We start from the raw sequence: 6,117 nt of genomic DNA, 5'->3' as shown, positions 1-6,117 counted from the left end.
GGTCAGTGCAATCACGTTCGCTCCTGGTCTAAGTCCCATCTTGCCCCTTAGATTGAAGAACAAGAAGGAAAAGGATAAAATAGCAAATGGGCTTCTAGCTTTGGCTCTTAAATTCTCCTCTGGGCGATACTCTTCCCACTCAAACCAAACACCTCCCACCTGCCAAGAAAAATCTGGTGCTAAAATATAATCAGACTTGTAAAAAACAGAACATGGGGTGATTATTTTAATTACAAAATCTTTCATTTTCCAAGAAGAACATTTGCCAGTAGATTCCTTTAAATAACCAAGTCCCTTGGCATATTTAAAAGGAGATATGAGGCCGGGCGCGGTGGCTCACGCCTGTAATCCCAGCACTTTGGGAGGCTGAGGTGGGCGGATCACTTGAGGTCAGGAGTTCGAGACAAGGCTGGCCAACATGGTGAAACTCCATCTTCACTAAAAATACAAAAATTAGCTGGGCATGGTGGCAGGCATCTGTAATCTCAGCTACTTGGGAGGCTGAGGCAGGAGAATCGCTTGAACCTGGGAGGCGGAGGTTGCAGTGAGCCGAGATCATGCCATTACACTCCAGCCTGGGGGACAAGAGCGAGACTTCATCTTAAAATAAAATAAAATAAAATAAAATAAAATAAAATAAAATAATAAAAGGAGATATGACTGACAATGCATGACATGTGTGGAGCTTTTGTGGAAGCAGATCCCATACAGGTCATTGGGGTGTCCTTGCCATGTAAGGACAACAGAGATCTAGGTGAACCAAGGTGGTATTAAAATAGCATTTCTAGAATCAAAGTGGAGAGAAATCATCTGTGAACAACTAATGTCTGATTCAAGTGTTATGAAAACAAGGCTCTGCTCTTTAACCAATGCTTGTTTAATTCAATGTGGCCTGCAGTGGCAATCTTGTGCAGGGCCTAGGAGTTTAAGCCCTGGAGGTGGACTGCCTGGATTTAAGTCTCAGTTATGCCAGTTACAAATTCTATGACCTTGAGGAAGTTATTTAACCTTTTTCAGCCTCTGTTTTCTTACCTGGAGAATGAATTGATATGAGCATTAAATGTGGTGATATAGTAAATGTGATAACATATGTAAAACTCCATCTGCCTGTCATGCACTAAGTTATTAACTATGTTAATGCCTGTTAGATGAGCAGAATGCCATCCCACAGGCCCAGCAAACAGGAGGACAGATGTCCTCTTGTATACTGATTACAGGATCCATGCACCAGGGGAGCGCTTGCAATGCGGCTTTTCCTGGTATGTAATTGGCACTGAGAGCGCTTTTCTATATTAGTTAGGCTAAACTCCAAATTGCTGTTTTTAGCTAACATCTCCTTAAACTTCAAATGATCAATATCAAACAACTCATCCAGAACGTCAGTTTCTATAGGGCACTAACGCTTCCGAGTGATTCCGTGAGATGTTTGTTAATTAAAATCAGAAAATCTTCATATCAAGGCTTTTCTATGACTAGAGCAATTGGAAATAATTGTTAAAAATTGTTTTTAAAATGTCCTGGTTAAAATGATTTCTGCTGTAACCTATAGCAGTGGTTCTCAAAATGCGGTTCCTGGAGCAGACTCGCCTAGGAACCAGTTAGAAATGTAAATTCTTAGGTCCCACCCCGGACTTATTAAAACATGGCAATCTGTGGTTTCATAAGCTCTCAGAGGTGACACTGATCCATAGCACTGATGGCATACGGATCCATGTTTCCCACTGCACACCCTCGCTCCATTCCTGAGAGATCCCATTCATGAAGCAGACCATCTTTCCCAATGAGTCTGGATGAAATCTCAGAACCCTTTTCAACACAGTGCCAAAAGTTGCTACAAATCAATCAAAGTTTGCATGTCTGGTCAGGGTGTGGTGCTCTGAGATCTCAATGAAGCATTCATTCAGCTACTTGACTTTCTCCTGGAGGAAAATTATGGCCCTACCTATGGAAATAGGTTCGGAGACCCCCTCAAGACAATAAGAAAGCAAGTTGGACGTCTGAACTTTTATAACCAAATAACATCCCTAACATATGCACACCCAGTCACTATAGCATATAAAAATTTCCTCAATTAGCAACATAGGCACAATGTCTGCAGTGCAGGCTCTTGCCAGAGAGCTCAATCTCGATGTAATTGCCATTCAAACCCTGTCAAACCTTGCTAAACATCTGATTGTGGAGTATGAAAGACATACGCTATCTACCTATTTATCTGCTTCTACTTATTCGAATATGCTACCTTTTATAAAAAGCTAGATCACAAAAAATTGAACTTTGTTCCCCTTGGGCTGTTCCTCTCACCAAATAAAACTACCTTTTGAGAAAAAGACTTTGAGATGGCTTTCAGTAGTATGTATATGCAATAAGCCAATTAAAGAAAAAAATAGAAAATCAAAAGTTGGCAGAATTACAGGGATACACGTATACCAGGACTCTCAGGGAATGTGGTTATTGTGGTTAAGCATTCTTCTTAACTCTAAGCTATAGAGATATGATGGATTAAATAAAATTATCAGGGTAATGAAATGTATTTCCACTCCTCTGATGAGACTTTTTTCTGAATGTAGATACCAAGAGTCATACATGCTGTTGCCATATTTGCTTTCCTGTTATTCTATAAGCCTTATGAATTTCTCCTTCTACTTACTTTATCTGAAACCTCAGTCATCAATATTCAATGTATATTGGCCATAGAGCTCGAGATCAACCCATATTTAGACTTGTCCTATTTTATCACTGTCTGTTTGTTGTGGTGGTTCATTATTTGACATATGGAACTTTCAAAAGTTTCTTTTTAAAAAAATGAAACATCATTTATCTTTGACCATATTGCCTAATACGTTGGAATTGACTTGCTACAAATCTTCATTGAATTAGGTTACTTCCTTAATAGCATTTCTGACAGATGGCCATTGCTGTTAGTAACAGCAGTTGACATCCTGGGAATTTAAATATTCAAACCAATTCAACAAGAATTTATTTAGTAATCTATCATGTGTCATAAATGGTGTGGCTTGAGCTTCAAGGCATGCTGGGAAGCATGTTGCAAAAAGAACTTGAACGAAAGCCAGCCAGGACCACAACCCCATCCAGGCCAAAGTCCAAAACCAAGAAGTCTGATCTGGTAGAATGGGACACGATGCAGGGCTTCTGAGCAACAAACAGCACTCGTTCTTAGCGGTCAAGTCTGAGTTCAAGAATAGAGATAACTATTCCGATTGCTGGAAGTTATGATTGACCTCATGACAGAGAAAGAGATTGGCAGAAACTAGGTGAATTCATGGCTTCTATTCACGGCTGGGCTTCAGTTCTACTGGGAATCTGGAATGGATACCAGCTGGTTGAGGCTATGGAGGAAGGCTATAATGGGATGTATTTGTTGCCCAAAGACTAATTTCCTCCTCAAGCAAATTAGACATGGGGTATACGGGCTACAGATTACTTCCATGATCTACTGTGTATACCATTACCCTCCAACATCCAGGACTTCTTTACTTTTCCTTGTTCTGGGCAGCAGTGTGTCCTACCCCAGGCAATGGGTTATGAAAGGACTAAAGTATACTCGTGAAGTCCCGTTCCCTGACTTCGTAGCCTCCCTTGCAGCAGGTGGTGCCACATGACCCAGCTGTAACCAGGGAGACAGAGGGGGACTTGGCTGGAGATACTTTGGGGAAAGCTTTTGTTTTTCTGTTAAAAGAAACAGGACTGGCACAGCCCTTCACTCTTTCTTGATAACTTTCCTACAAACTTGTAACCAGCAAGAAAAGGCCAAGTAAATCACAGAGATGCCTGCTCTGCCGTCATTGAACCACTAAACTAATGTCAGCAGCCATGTATGTCCTGACTGCTGCTATGTAAGAATTATAAACCCATTTGTTTAAGCCATCAATAGATACTCTGTTATTCACAATGGAAAGCATTCCTAATACCCTCACTTCCTGTGGAGATGGAAATCCTGACCTCTATCACCTTCAGAGACCATGTGGCAGAAGATGGGAACGGACATGACACTCTGTGCTAGGGGCTGAAGGCATGGAAATGTGGGTGGCAGAGATCCTGGCCTAAGGACCTTGTAATTTCATTTGAGAGAGCAAACTTAGGGTAGGGTCTTTCAGTAGTACGTATATTGCATATATGTACCACTGAAAGCCATCTCAAAGTCTTTTTCTCAAAAGATAGTTTTATCTGGTGAAAGGAACAGCCCAAGGTGGACGAAGTTCAATTTTTTGTGATCTAGCTTTTTATAAAAGGTAGCATATTCGAACACCCCACACGAGTTGTTTGCTGTAGCTCAGAAGACCATATTTTAAGATAAACCTTATTTGAGATAAGCCTAGGACAGTAAAGATACGGGAAAACTGTCATGGAAGAAATGGTTGAAGAAAGAGAATTCTAGCAATGAGAATGTGGTACAGAGAAGGCATTCCTACATTAGGAATTCCTTCATTACATACTTTACCCTCACTATTCTAAGTGGCAGTTTAGTGGGACAGAGTCGTAGCTGGTCCCAATCTGTGTTCTAAACCCTGTTAGCTATCTGATCTTGACAAACCCATTAAACCTCACTACCTCTCAATTTCTTCATTCTCTCTCTCTCTCTTTTTTTTTTTTTTTGAGGTGGAGTTTCACTCTGTCAGGCTTGTATGCAGTGGTGTGATCTCGACTCACTGCAACCTTTGCTTCTCAGGTTCAAGCGATTCTCCCACCTTAGCCTCACAAGAAGCTGGGACTATAGGCGTGTGCCACCACACCAAACAAATTTTTGTATTTTTAGTAGAGATGGGGTTTCATCATGTTGACCAGGCTGGTCTCGAACTCCTGACCTCAAGTGATCCTCCCAACTCAGCTTCCCAAAGTGGGATTACAGGAGTGAGCCACCATACCTGGCCAGTTTATTCTTAAAATGGGGACAACAGTAGTATTTGCCATATACACACACACACACACACACATATAGATATATAATCCATGTAATGCGTTTAACTCGATGCCTGGAACACACTAAATAATCAATAAATGCTATTTATATTATTTCGAGAAGTAGCTAAGTACATGGACTCTGGGATCTGAATATCTGAGTTTAAATCTTGCATTCACTACTTACTGCCTATATAATCTTGATTAAGTCTCAGTTTTCTCATCTGTAAAGTGGGAGTAATGATAGCACTAACAGGATAGTGTGAGAATTAATTCATATAGTGCATGTAAAGCACTTGGCATGGTTAAATACCCAGTAAATGTTGGCTATTTAATTAGCTACACTGTGACCAATATAAAAGATATATAGGACCTACTACTTGTTTGCAAAATGCTTATTATGTTAGTTTCTAAGAAGTAATGAGAGGCAGGGTTCAGTGGCTTACACCTGTAATTCCAAAACTTTGGGAGGCTGAGATGGGAGGATTGCTTGAGCCCAGGAGTTTGAGACCAGCCTGGACAACATTGTGAGACCCCATAACTAAAAAAAAAAAAAAAAAAAAAAATCATGGTGGCACATGCCTATAGTCCCAGATACTCAGAAGGTTGAGGTGGGAGGGTCACTTGAGCCCAGGAGGTAAAGGTTGCAGTGAGCTGTGATTGTGCTACTGCACTCCAGCTTGAGCAACAAAGCAAGACCCTGTCTCAAAAAGAGTAATGAGAATTAAATGATGACGTATAAGCATGAGGAAGTCAGGGAGGGGAATAATCACTGTGAATGGAAAGGTTAGGGATAGTACCATGAAGGAAGCTGGATTTAAGGCAGGCCTTATGTGACAGATAGTGGGGATACTTGAAGAAATGGAGAGAGGATACAGGATTATTATATTTCTCTTCAAATTTTAGGAGGCTGCTTTACACATGTCATTTATTCTTCCTTCTTCTAGCCTCATCTTCCTGGAGTGAAGTGAATATTTTGATAACATGATTTAGGAAAACACAGCATGTGAAATAGTGTAGCCCTAATTTCATAATTGCTCATCCAAACAAATCTAACGATATTTTAAAGATCATTTGTACACTGTGCAGTTGAGACCATGTCTATCACAAAAAAAATAAATAAAAATGAAAAGTAAAAGAGTACAGGGACTGGTATCAAGAACTACTAGGCATATGATCCTATATATAAATTATATTTAG

Source organism: Macaca nemestrina, chromosome 7, assembly GCF_043159975.1.
Source record: "Macaca nemestrina isolate mMacNem1 chromosome 7, mMacNem.hap1, whole genome shotgun sequence".
NCBI classification, from domain to species: Eukaryota; Metazoa; Chordata; class Mammalia; order Primates; family Cercopithecidae; genus Macaca; species Macaca nemestrina.
This window is presented reverse-complemented; position numbering follows the sequence as displayed.